General features: G+C 42.3%; 1 pseudogene; it reads right to left on the reverse strand.

Annotated features, from left to right (window-relative positions):
• Positions 1-12,405: 12,405 nt before the first annotated feature.
• LOC149831997 (mitogen-activated protein kinase kinase kinase 20 pseudogene) lies at positions 12,406-13,389 on the reverse strand (annotated as a pseudogene).
• Positions 13,390-14,370: the final 981 nt, after the last annotated feature.

The raw sequence follows: 14,370 nt of genomic DNA on the forward strand, positions 1-14,370 counted from the left end.
GCATGTGATCATCCATAATCTTTGCATTTTATTCATACTATTTGATGCAAGGCAGGATGGACCCAGGCCCATACCGCATGACCCGTGACCCGAATCCAGATCCAGATGAGGCTTTTAAAAGCCTCATCTAGGGTTGTGTGTAGGGGCAGAGGAATTTGAAGAATAACCGCAATTTTCCTTTTCTTTTCAGCCGTCTTTCTTTTGCTCAGCATTGTCCTTTTTTTTCGTTTCTCGTCGTTCTTTCATTGGCTTAGTACTGTTCAAAGTTTGTCATTTATCATTCCATTAATATTCAGCATATGGTTCATTAACATTTGATTACAAATAAAATCAAGCCTTACATTCGTAGTGGGCATTGTTGTTTCCTTTATTGTTCTGTGCACGACTATGTGGGTCGTGCCTTTCACAGCAACCATCAAAACTCGTGAAGGCTGCATCAAAGAGTCGTGCCTTCATCGCCATTAGCAAGGATCGTCAAGGAATGAGGAAGCCGACACCCCCACTGCATCAAAGTGGTATCAGAGCACCAACATCTCTTCCGTCATCAGCAATATGGTTCAAGAGGCGAGGAGCGATCCGACGATCGGAAACGAGCATGAGGTTGCCGGCAGCAGGGATCTGATGCTGCGTATGCTTGAGACGATGATCCGAATGGAGGAAACTATATCGAGGATGAACAAAGACATAGTGGGCATGTCAAAATGACTGGACGGAATGGAGGATCGACTGATCGCCCTCAAAGCACAGGGAAAGGGGTGCGCAACGTCAACCCAAACTCAGGGGGCAGATCTGGGTCGTCAGCCATTGCACACTCAGCCTTTCCAAAACAAAGTTCCAACGTCCGCTCTCCCTCCCTACTTTGATTTGTCTCCTCCGCTCCAGATGAGCCACAGAGGTATGCCGCCTCCCTCGGGTGTACCCCTTTCTCTGCAGCAAACCCCTGCGGCTGCACCGCAGGTCAGACCAACTCTTCAGAACCCTAGCTCCACGTTGGGTCCTGCCGAAGGTCCAGGCCCGTGGCCGCGAGCTGCTGGAATGACCCCACTGGATGGGTCGTGCCAGCAGGGTCCCAACAACTCGCTGGGCTTGGCTGCTGATCCAAGTGTGGCGGCACGACCTAGGAAGGTAGTTTTTTTTTTAGGATTCTGTGCGTGGAGGCAAGAGGGCAGCAAACCACGGACAGGGGCCAGACCCGAGAGGGTCCAGACCTGAGTTCTCAAATACAGGGCCCGGGCCCGGGTTTCGGGGACCACCCTTTGGGTCCTCGGGAGCGGGTCTGAGTGTCAAACCCTCTAATCCGACTTACTCAGTGGAGTTGGCTTGGCGGGTCATCCCGAATCTGACCCAACCCAATAATTTTGAACCTCAAAACGAACCCCTTACTGACCCGAACCCATATCGGGCCCGGACGGAACTCCAGTTTGGATTTGAGTCGGGTCAGGACCAGACCCATACTAATCTGGATCGTGGATCGAGTTCAAACCAAACCTTTTATCTCCACAACTCGATCAACGATCCGACCTATCCATATCCGGGTCTGACGCGTAGCTTAGGATTAGACCCGATCCAGATCCAATCGGGTAATTCTTCCCAGTATTACACTACCCAAACCCAATACCCTCACCAGAGCTAGGCCTTTAACCCAACCCAAATCCAAAATCCTGTACCAAATCCAATCCACTACCCCTACCCTAATCCAGCCCATAACCCAGGCCTGTACTACTCAGTTCCTACCCACCTCAAGCCCGAGACCCAGCAGCCCCATCCACCTTACCTTGGACTTCCTGTCATCCCGGTGCCCCAACGTCGACCGCAGATGGCTCCTGCCCATGGGCAAGCCAGACCGAGGCAGAATCAGTAGGAACCGGCGCGACATGAGCATCGACCACCCATCGGTGGATTTCGTCAGCACCAGCATCCATGCGAGCAGTACCGCACAGAGGGTGATGAAGCATTATGGGATGTTGATACTTTTTGGAACGAGTACCCAACAGGCATGGTGGAGGCCAAACAACAGAGAGCACCAGAGTGCCCCTCCACGTATGGGGTGAAGTTGGAGCTTCCAGAGTTCGCGGGTCAGTTCGATGCGGAACAGTTCTTCGATTGGTCATATGTCGTCCAGTTCTTCGACTACCATGAGGTCGTCGAGCACCGTCGTGTCTCCCTAGCCTCTACCCGTTTGAGAGGCCTAGCACATACATGGTGGGTTGACCTGCAAAGATTGAGGGAGTGGCAGGGATTAATGCATGTACATACTTGGGAAGAGATGCAGCAGTTGATGCAGTCTAAGTTCATGCTGTCAGATCACGCCGAGAGAGCCTACAAAGAGTACCTGAACCTGCGTCAAGGCACCAATACTGTGGCGGATTACACTGTCGAGTTCTATCGTCTTTCCCTATGAGTGTGGATCGAGGAGACCGCCCGCCAGCAGGTCACGAGGTATATTTCTGGTCTTCGTCCTTCCATTTCTGATGACTTCAGTTGTATCACAGTCGAGTCCTTGGATCAGGCCAGTAGTTATGCCATGAATGTGGAGGAGAAACTGAAAATGAGGCAAGAACATAAGATATCTCGTAGTGATCAGTCCAGTCAACCCAAGTCGAGTTTCCCAACCAGAGGAGCAAGCTCCCCTAGGAAAGAAGACTCAAAGTCCACCCCAGGAGTCGACCTAAGCAAATTCGATCAGTCTGGACCAGCGTACCACACCAGATCCAGGGGTAAACCCAGTGAGACCACCATTCGTTGTTTTAGATGTCAAGAGTTAGGTCATATTGCGTCCAAGTGTCCCACCATGAGTAAGAACACCTATCTAGCAGAGGGCATTGTTGAGTCTGCGTCTGATAGTGAGAGCGAGGGTGAGTCGCTTGTTGAGGGGAATAACGAGGTGAAAGTCGTAGAGTTCGATGGCAGCATCGAAAATTTGTTAACCATCCGTCATGTGTTGACCATATTCCGAGAGTTAGCCCCCACAAAATGGTTGCGAAATAATAATTTTAGCATCTGGTGCAACTGTGAGGGGCGTGTGTGTGATGTTATCATTGATACCGGAGCGTCCGAGAATATGGTATCCGAGAGTGTCGTGTCTACCTTGAACCTAAAAACAGAAAAATTGTCTCAACCTTATAAAATGGGATGGTTCAAGAAAGGCAACGAGGTGCCCATCACCCTGCATTGTCTAGTCCGATTCTTTATGGGGGAGCATTACCACGATGAAGTATGGTGCAACGTGGCGCCCATGAGTGTGTGTCACATCCTATTGGGACGTTCCTGACAGTCTGACCGTAAGACCGTCCATGATGGCCGTAGGAATACATACACATTTGTCTTTAAGGGTCATAAAATAGTTCTTCTTCCCACCAATGAGATCGGGTTGCCCCGGCTAGCAGACCTATCTGATCGATCTTCCCTCCTGGTGCTGCCCGAAACTTGGCACCTTTCTCCTACATTTAATGTGTCTGATCTATATGCTTACTATGGAAACAACAAGTCGTCTGATCTATATGCTTACTATGGAAACAACAAGTCGCCAGAGCCAACTTCTTTCCCATCAGGGGAGAATGATGCAGGGCAGTATGGACCCAGGCCCATACTGCATGACCCGTGACCCAGATCCAGATCCAGATGAGGCTTTTAAAAGCCTCATCTAGGGTTGCGTGTAGGGGCAGAGGAATTTGAAGAATAACCGCAGTTTTCCTTTTCTTTTCAACCGTCTTTCTTTTGCTCAGCATTGTTCCTTTTTTTCGTTTCCTGTCGTTCTTTCATTGGCTTAGTATTGTTCAAAGTTTGTCATTTATCATTCCATTAATATTCAGCATATGGTTCATTAACATTTGATTACAAATAAAATCAAGCCTTACATTCATAGTGGGCATTGTTGTTTCCTTTATTGTTATGTGCACGACTGTGTGGGTCGTGCCTTTCACAACAGCCATCAAAACTCGTGAAGGTTGCATCAAAGAGTCGCGCATTCATCGCCATCAGCAAGGATCGTCAAGGAACGAGGAAGCCGACACCCCCACTGCATCACTATTTTATGCATGATCCAGTGAAAAATTGTATTGAAAACTCATTCTTATCAGTGTTTTTGATAAAAACTGAATTAATTTTTTTTAATATAAATATTATGTTTTCAGTCATGAAACACGTTTTTTCCTCTTGAGAAAACGCAGGCCTCCTCTCCCTCTTCTCTTCTCTTCCCCCTCCTCGCTCGTTCCCAATCGGTTCTCTCTTGTTCTCTTCTTTTCTCTCCCATTTTTTCCTTGCTTCTAACTTTTTTTTTTGAGGTCGGTTCTTCTTACCCCCTCTGGACGGAAGCATAGGTAAAGGTAGAAGTTGTTCTCCAGATCCTCCCCGGGGCTTCCAAGCAAACCAAGTTAATAAAGTCAATCAACAAGTATATTCCATCAATACATCATAAATAGGCTATTGGAGCGTTTGGGGACTCCCATTAAGGTCTGGGGTTGCTCCTATGAGACCAAAATCTGATAAATGACACCGTCATTTGTGTTGCATGATGTAACTATCAGGTCCATTTCCGTTTCTTCTGGAAAAGTGGTTGACCTCTTTTGGGCAGTAACATGGGATCAATTAAATTTGGGGAGGTTGCTAGATTCATTAATAAGCTAATTTCATATGGTTGTGATTTTACCTTGCACTGTTGTCAAGTGAGCTCCTTGCTGGTCGGCCACATATACGTAAATGTTGAACTATAACAGTGTCATTTTGCGTATATTATATGATATCGATACAAGCTCGCTGGATTTTTTTTTCCTTCTACTGTACTAGAACCTAATTAAGTCTAGTACAGCGAGTAGATGATTATGAAAAAATTAGCCCTCACATGATTTTCATGAAACATTGACGTCTCATTCTCAGATCAGCATTGATCGCATATTTTGGACCATCCTTTGATTTTCATATATATATATATATATATATAGCTTGTAGACTATTATTTATGCTCTAAACCACCCCAGGCTCCTTTGGAAAACATAGTTGCATATTTATTTTTGGTTAATTCAAACCTATATATATGTTTATTATTACCTATTCACTAAAAACACTTGTATTTTAGAAAAAAAACAGTCGTGATTTATAAAAATATCAAAGTGGAACACCATCCATCTATACCATTTATTATTAATAAATGTAATCAAATTTTTGGTACAATATGAATCATTGAATTTTTCATTGTTCTAAAACTACAACTAAACATGAAAAATATATTAATGTAATACATGCACCATACTACATAAAGTAAAGAGAGATTGTGCAACCATTTTGATTGCTTGACATTTTGTAGAAAAAACACGAGATTTATGAAAAAAAATTAATTTCTTGCAAGTTTTTGAAAAATGAGATTTTGCCAAAAAAATGTTTGTCACTATGTAAGAGAGAGTAGATTGTAGACGTGGGCATCAGGCCGGCCTGGCCCAAGCCCGTTTGGAGATTGGCCCATCAGGTTTTAAGTGTTGCCTGGCCCGGAGATGGCCCGGCCAATTTATTAAAAGGTCAGGATTCAAAACAGTTGTTAACGAGCTTGGGTTTGAAGAGCAACCTATGACATGGCCCATTGGCCCAATGGGACAATATTGAGTGGGTTGGTTCAGCCCTGCCAAACCCATATGTAGGTTATTTTTGAATGAAGTTTATAAAATATTTTTTATAATACAAAATTAATAAATTTAAAAAAATTAATGCACCCATTTAATTATCTTTTTATTTTTCATATAATTGATCCAACTAATTAAGTAAATGGTAATAGTTATCAAGTTAATATTCAACCAGTTACTACAAAATTAACTAGGTAGCTTAGGCTCATTGGCTCAACTTGGTAGCCCACGGGCTGACCTGAACCTGGCCCATGTATATAATGGCCCGTGTTTCGACTGTTGGATTTGATTTAGGGAAAACATCTTTCTTAATCCTTAAATTTGTTCATGCTAAATCATCGAAAAGGTCAGAAATAAACTAATAAGACATAAAACGGAAGCGTACCAGAATCCATTGTTGCACCAGTAGATCTTGATAGGTTAGATCTTTCAAAACCTATATAGGTGGCCTTTCCTACTTCTCTAAACCTAATGAGAGAGCGACAAATTTTTTTCTTGATGGGAAGGTAAAAGAGAACAACCACTGTATATGGTTTTGGGGACCATAACCTAATTGTAACCACTCTATAGCCTTCTTTTCAATTCATCCCATTATAAAATAAAAAATTGACATATGAGTGCACATGAGATATCTACACATTATTATAATCATACTTTATAAGATGTCATATGGCCCAACCGTATATGATTACTTTATATGGGCCTTCAACTTAGACAGTTTATAATGGGTGATTAATTACATATGTAGGCCCACAAAAAATATCTAACAAACTCCTACTTGGGCCACATATATTACCATACAATCACGCATTATACAATATCGTTATGAGCTCAAAAAATAATGACATCTCCAACAATCTGGTCCATTAATCATGTCAACATAGAACCAAAATGATCTTCTTTACAATCATCATAATTAGACCCATCAATAATCATGCATATTGACATAACCAACAACATAGAACAAATATGGATGTGAAGAATGAAAATTACATGTAATGTGATCGAAACATGCCTATTTTCAACTGGTTTTTCCTTATTCTTTAGTGAGATCATCATAAATGAGTATAAAATAAAACTAAAACCTGAGCCTTATACTGAAGTAATAAAATGAAACTTTATTTTAGTGAGATCATCATAAGACTCATGCATTAACCTCTTCAGACATAGCCCTATGTCTGAAGAGTCTTATGATCATGAAACGTGAAATATCAAAAACTTTTAGGGGCGCTATGTCTGAAGAGGTTAATGCCAAGAAGTTTCTTGAGATAATTAAAAAATATTTTGCTAAAAATGAAAAGGCTGAGACAAGCACTCTCCTTTTGAGTCTTTTTTTAATGAGGTATAAAAGTAAAAAGAACATAAGGGAGTACATTATGGAAATGTCTCATCTTGCTTCTAAACTAAAAGCACTAAAGTTAGAGTTGTTTGAGAACTTACTCGTGCATTTAGTTCTGATATCTCTTCTTACACAATATAGTCAATTTAAGGTCAGTTATAACTGCCAAAAGGATAAATAGACTATACATGAGCTTATTTCACATTATGTGCAAGAGAGGAATGAATGAAACAAGAAAAGACAAAAAGTTCTCACTTGGCAGTTACCTATAAAGATAAATTTAAGAAAAAAAAAGGATAAGAAAGATGCAGTGGACCCTCCATCACAGAAAAAATATGAGGATGCAAAGTTCAGTTGTTTCTTTTACAAGAGCGAGGGTCCAATGAAGAAGGATTGTACCAAATATCTTGCTTGGTATGAAAAGAAATGTACCCTTCTTACTTTGGTTTGTTTTAAGGTTAATTCAAGTTCTGTACCCAAACACACTTGGTGGATGAATTCTGCTACTATCACTCACATAAGTGTGACTATGCAGGGTTGCCTAAGTTGTTGAACACTAATTGATGTAGAAAGGTTCATCTATGTGGGCGATGACAAATCAGTTCAAATTGAGGCAATAAAGACTTTTAGGTTATTATTAAATATTGTTTGTTATTTAGATTTAAAAGTGACATACATTGTACTGTTATTCTTGTTTATTTAGAAATAGTCACTTTAAGTTGTTTCTTAATTTAAATATTATTAAAACTGGTTCTTTATCTGTGGTTGATAACATATATTTACTTAATATTGTTGCCTCGTATCATGAGACCTTGTATTCAAGTTTATGTGATACAAAAGAAAAATTAGTTAGTAAGAATTTTGCTTTATTATGGCACAAGCGTTTAGGTCACATTTCTAAACAAAGAATTGAAAGGCTTGTGAGAAGTGAAATTATTGATTCTCTTGATTTCACTGACTTTCAGGTTTGTGTTGAGTGTATAAAAGAAAAATCAACAAACATAAGAAAAATAGGTGCCGACAGAAGAACATACGTCTTAGAACTTATTCATACGGCTATTTGTGGGTCATTCTCTATGGCCTTTTGAAATGATCAACAATATTTTATTATGTTCATAGATGACTATTCACATTATGGGTACCTATATTTGATTCATGAAAAGTCTCAGTCACGGGATGTTTTCAAATAATTTAAAGCTAAAGTTGAAAGTCAATTTGGCTGGCAAAAAGATTAAAGACGTCAGATCTGACCGTGCTGGTGAATACTACGATAGATATGATGGATCAAGTGAACAACGTTCAGGGCCATTTGCTTAATTCCTAAAGAAATGTCGTATCGTCCCTCAGTACACTATGTCAGACACTTCTAGCATGAATGGTGTTGCTCAAAGACAAAACATGACCTTAAAGGATATGGTAAGGAATACGATTTGTCATTATACTTTACCAGAATCCCTTTGAGAAGATGCACTAAAGACTGTAGCTTATGTACTGAATAAAATACCAACTAAAGTAGTCAAAACCCCATATAAAATATGGACATGCAAAAAGTCTAGTACGAAGCATTTTCATATTTGGGGATGTTCAGCTGAGGCAAGACCATATATGCCACATGAAAGAAAACTACACTCAAGAACAGTTAGCTACTATTTTGTTGGATATTCTGAAAGATCTAAGAGTTATAAATTTTATGACTCTGTGAATAAGTCCTTTTTTGAGATGAAAACACTTATTTCTTTGAAGATGCTGAGGTTGGGGGAGGTGATAAGGTAAACGACATTGCTTTTAAAGAAGAATCTATTTCTCTTCCTATAGTTGTTGTTGACAATAATCAAATTTTAATTTTTAACATTGTTCAAACAAATTCAGAACAAGGCAATGTTCAAGATCTCCCTATCTAAAATTAAGTTTTTACTCCTTCAGTACAAACTCAATAACTTCAAGAAACACCTCAAGTAAGTGTCATTAAGAAAATCCACTAGAGAGAGGAGAAGAGCAATTCCAAATGATTATATTGTCTTTCTTCAAGAACGTGAGGGTGATACAGGCCGATGCTCATGTCGCGCCGGTCCCTACTGATTCTGCCTCGGTATGGCTTGCCCGTGGGTAGGAGCTATCTGCGGTCGACGTTGGGGCACCGAGATGACAGAAAGTCCAAGGTAAGGTGGATGGGGCTGCTGGGTCTCGGGCTTGAGGTGGGTAGGAACTGGGTAGTACAGGCCTGGGTTATGGGCTGGATTAGGGTAGGGGTAGTGGATTGGGTTTGGTACAGGATTTTGGATTTGGGTTGGGTTAAAGGCCTGGGTCTGGTGAGGGTATTGGGTTTGGGTAGTGTAATACTAGGAAGAATTACCCGATTGGATCTGGATCGGGTCTAATCCTAAGCTACGCGTCAGACCCAGATATGGATAGGTCAGATCGTTGATCGAGTTGTGGAGATAAAAGGTTTGGTTTGAACTGGATCCACGATCCAGATGAGTATGGGTCTGGTCCTGACCCGGCTCAAATCCAAACTGGAGTTCCGTTCGGGCCAGATATGGGTTTGGGTGAGTAAGGGGTTCGTTTTGAGGTTCAAAATTACTGGGTCGGGTCAGATTTGGGATGACCTGCCAAGCCAACCCCACTGGGTAAGTCAGATTAGAGGGTTCGAGACTCGGACCCGCTCCCGAGGACCCAAAGGGTGGTCCCCGAAACCCGGGCCCTGTATTTGAGAACTCAGGTCTGGACCCTCTCGGACCCGGCCCCTGTCCGTGGTTTGCTGCCCTCTTGCCTCCACGCACAGAATCCTAAAAGAAAAAACTACCTTCCTAGGTCGTGCGGCCACACTTGGATCAGCAGCCAAGCCCAGCGAGTTGCTGGGACCCTGCTGGCACGACCCACCCAGTGGGGTCATTCCAGCAGCTCGCGGCCACGGGCCTGGACCTTTTTCAGGACCCAATGTGGAGCTGGGGTTCTGAAGAGTAGGTCCGGCGTGCGGTGCAGCCGCAGAGGTTTGCTGCAGAGAAAGGGGTACACCCGAGGGAGGCGGCATACCTCTGTGGCTCATCTGGAGCGGAGGAGACAAATCAAAGTAGGGAGGGAGAGCGGATGTTGGAACTTTGTTTTGGACAGGCTGAGTGTGCAATGGCTGACGACCTAGATCCGCCCCCTGAGTTTGGGTTGACGTTGCGCACCCTTCTCCCTGTGCTTTGAAAGCGATCAGTCGATCCTCCATTCCGTCCAGTCGTTTTGATATGCCCACTATGTCTCTGTTCATCCTCGACATAGTTTCCTCCATTTGGATCATCGTCTCAAGCATACGCAGCATCGGATCCCTGCTGCCGGCAACCTCTTGCTTGTTTCCGATCGCCGGATCGCTCCTCGCCTCTTGAACCATATTGCTGATGACGGAAGAGATGTTGGTGCTCTGATACCACTTTGATGCAGTGGGGGTGTCGACTTCCTCATTCCTTGACGATCCTTGCTAATGGCGATGAAGGCGCGACTCTTTGATGCAACCTTCACAAGTTTTGATGGTTGCTGTGAAAGGCACGACCCACATAGTCGTGCACAGAACAATAAAGGAAACAGCAATGCCCACTACGAATGTAAGGCTTGATTTTATTTGTAATCAAATGTTAATGAACCATATGATGAATATTAATGGAATGATAAATGACAAACTTTGAACAGTACTAAGCCAATGAAAGAACGACGGGAAACAAAAAAAAAGGAACAATGCTGAGCAAAAGAAAGACGACTGAAAAGAAAAGGAAAACTGCCGTTATTCTTCAAATTCCTCTGCCCCTACACAAAACCCTAGATGAGGCTTTTAAAAGCCTCATCTGGATCTGGATTCGGGTCACAGGTCATGCGGTATGGGCCTGAGTCCATCCTGCCTTGCATCAAATAGTATGAATAAAATGCAAAGATTATGCATGATCACATGCATAGGACCAGGTCCTTTGTCTTAATTTTTGCTTAAACCGATGCCCCACCCACATTCAACCATCGTCCGATTTCTTCTTCTTTCAGCATGACATTTTTTAGGATTATGATTTTTGATGATTTTTTTAATTAGTTTTTTATTATAATTTTTTCACTTAGCACGTGAATTTAAAAATGTTGTTTGTTAACATTATAATTTAGGTTTTTCTTACTTTTACATAAATAGTTGCATTTCAATAACTAGGGTTTAAGATTTTTTTTGTTTTTTTCTGAATTAGCATTTAGATTTTAAAGAGATGGATATTAATTTGTTATTTTTGTATTTTTTAATCAACAATATTGATTTAGGAATGTATTATTTTTGTGTGTGTGGTTTTTTTTGAGATATATATGTATATATATGTTTTGGTATTCTATATGTATATTTTTTATAAAAATTATTTTTCTTTTGTACTATGCATTTCGTACCACCTTAGTTTATATTCCTGGTCAAAACACAAATTTTTTGGTGTTTTGAAATCACGACCATCCATAGCCTTACATAGATAGAATCAACACAGTTTGGTGGGGCCCATATTTTGAAGAATAAATGATGGGGATTTCTAAACACAAAGAACTTGTGTTTTGACGTATCACCTTAGCTAGCCTATGGCTATATCGATGATTCCCTCTCTCTCTCGGCGAGAGCAGATCCAATACTCGAGGCAGAATACCTAGCAAAGTTCTTAGGGATTATCCACGTCTTCAAATAGCTGCCAACATGTCCTGAGCACAGTGACAAAAGTTAAACGGTAAAATCTCGCGAGTCAAAAACTCAGGAGATTTTAAAAAATTTCATAGATCTCTCATTTTTTTTTCGCCAAAATTTTGGCAACAAAAAATAAATTAAAAAAACTTTAAAAATATGTTTTTATAAAAAAAATATAAATAGAATATATTTAAAAATAAAAAACTTGCGATAAATATCTGCTAAAATCTTAAATATCGGGATATTGGTCACGGTTTAAAATTCTCACAAGAAATTGCCGTTTTAAACTTTCAGGCAATTTCTGACGATTTATAAAAATCTCACGATAGATATTTGTTACAGAGGTCCTGAGTCGGCGGCCTTGGAGCTCGCTCTCCTTCTAACACTCCGTCACTTGAAACATGATGCGTTCCATGATGCCATTAGGATCGAGTGTATGATGGAACCCACCCATCCTAGGGGCCCACCTACGCCATAGTACTGGATCGTTCCTCTAGCCCGCTTGCGGTTAAACTTTGCTGGTTGAAAACATGAGATTCAGGCAAAGTTACTTAACAGTTCTAAGGTACTCATTTTTAGGAAAGTTTTAGCTACATTATCACAAAAACCGTGTTGATATAAAACAATGATATGATACAAAGTCAGATTAACCAATACGAACCCAAATACAGAGCCCGAAAATAGAAACTTGTATGATAAAATAGAAAGGATGTAGGACTCTAATGACCCAAAACGATCTGATCCTTTGACAAGATGATCCTAGCCGTTCAGTTGAAGCATCACCTGGCGCAGACGTTCCCCGTCAAGAACCACGACGAAGAACAAAAAGATGAAGACGACGACCATAACGATGATCTGCTCCAGCAAAGAGAGTCCAGCGAACCGGCTGTTGACAAGAACCGACCCGACACCTCAGTAGCACCACGGGATGCTGTATCAACGCCGTTCTGCTTCACGAACTCATGGTGCAGCAGCATCTCGGCCGTCCATCGCTCCCGAGGGTCCCTCTCGAGGCACCTCGTTAGAAAATCCCTGCCCTCCTCCGATATCTCGGGAGGAATCTCCGGCGACTTGCCGCACCTCCTGATCTTGAACAGCAGCGGCACCGCTTTGTCAACGCCTCCCACCGGAATATCCCACGGCGGCTTCCCGGAGACGAGCTCGATGACGGTGCAGCCAAGAGACCATACGTCCGATGCCGGTTCCGGCTCTTTTCCGACCACGACTTCCGGAGACATGTACATGGGCGTCCCTCGGATCGTTGCCTTCTTGCTGGTTTCTTCCCCGGTGCGCTTCGCGAGCCCGAAGTCGGCGATCTTGATTCCGGACGATGGGTCGAGCAGAATGTTGTCAGGCTTGACGTCGCAGTGAACGAAACCGTGCCGATGGATGTGCGCCAACCCTTCGAGAATCTCGCGGGTGTACTGGCGGACGGTGAGCTCGTCGAGTTTCCCGCAGCGGTCGGAGAGGCTTCCGCCGGAGACGTACTCCAAGAAGAGGTTGTAAAGGGTGTCTCCGGTCGACGGTTCGAGCTTGCAGTCTCCTCCTAAGCAACGGATGATCCGTGGGGAGTAAGGGAGTTGGGAGAGAGCGTAGGCCTCGTTCTGCAGGGAGGAACCAAAGGTGGAGATGGTGGTCTTGACGGCGAACGTAGAGGGAAGACTGTGGTCGCGGTTGTGGCCGAAATTGGTGGTGGTCGCAGTCGCTAAGTGCACGGTTCCAAAGGCTCCGCTGCCGAGGAGCTTCCCCTTGACGTACTCCATCTTTTCCCGTCTCTTTGCTGAATGAATCCTGTTGAGATTGGGATAACAAAGACGCATGTTATGTTAAGGGTGTCAACGGGGCGGATTTGGTTTGGACCCATGTAGAACTAGAACCAAACCTGACTTGAGACGATGGTATGTGATCCAGAACCGAGTCTAATTGGAGCCACCATAAGAGAAACCATACCTGAATCATATAAAGTGTGCGTTTTTGCCTATATAAAAAAAAAATGTTTTTTTTTTTTACTTTATTCAAATCTGATATTACCATGTAAAATTTAGATCCAATTCAACTTTAACCTTTTCACATCCAGATTGGATCCAGATCCAGGGTAAGATGGGCTTTAAAAAAACTGGATTTTATGTAAGTTATGTTATGATCTAACTATATCCAACCAGTTGTGTACACAGTTAATTCTCTAATTTCTACCTACGGCACGTACTTGATATCAAGTAACTGACTTATCATAATGATTATTCATTCAACTTGTTAACTAATTGGGTCAACAAATGGATAAAGTTACGTTAATCTACGGCAACTCGTGATGTGGTTTTGGTATAATCTACGTAGCTAATGAAAGAACTTGGGGTGATCGACGGATAGCCAATCGAACCGGAATCTGATTTGTCAGATTCTCGTAAGACAAACATGATTTTTATTTGGTATGCAGATTTGCATCCAAATTTATCTGAATCTGATGGATTATCCAATCCAATTACATATGAAATATAAGCACTTAGCTAATCAGATTTGGAGTTCATATACCTGTTGGGTTTGGATTCCACCATCTCATATTGCAGTGCTTCAATGCTGGAATATTCTAGTGATCCTTTACATGCTTTCAACTAATCACATGACAGCATTCCATGAGCCTCAAAATGCAATGATATGCCCTAACAATCCCATAAGGGATCCCTTGATTCAATTGGCTGACATAGAGACCCTGTCAGGTAGAGAACCGATACCGATACTCAAGTGAA

The sequence above is a fragment of the Nuphar pumila genome, chromosome 7 (genome assembly GCF_984573655.1).
Source record: "Nuphar pumila chromosome 7, dmNupPumi1.hap1.1, whole genome shotgun sequence".
Taxonomy (NCBI): Eukaryota; Viridiplantae; Streptophyta; class Magnoliopsida; order Nymphaeales; family Nymphaeaceae; genus Nuphar; species Nuphar pumila.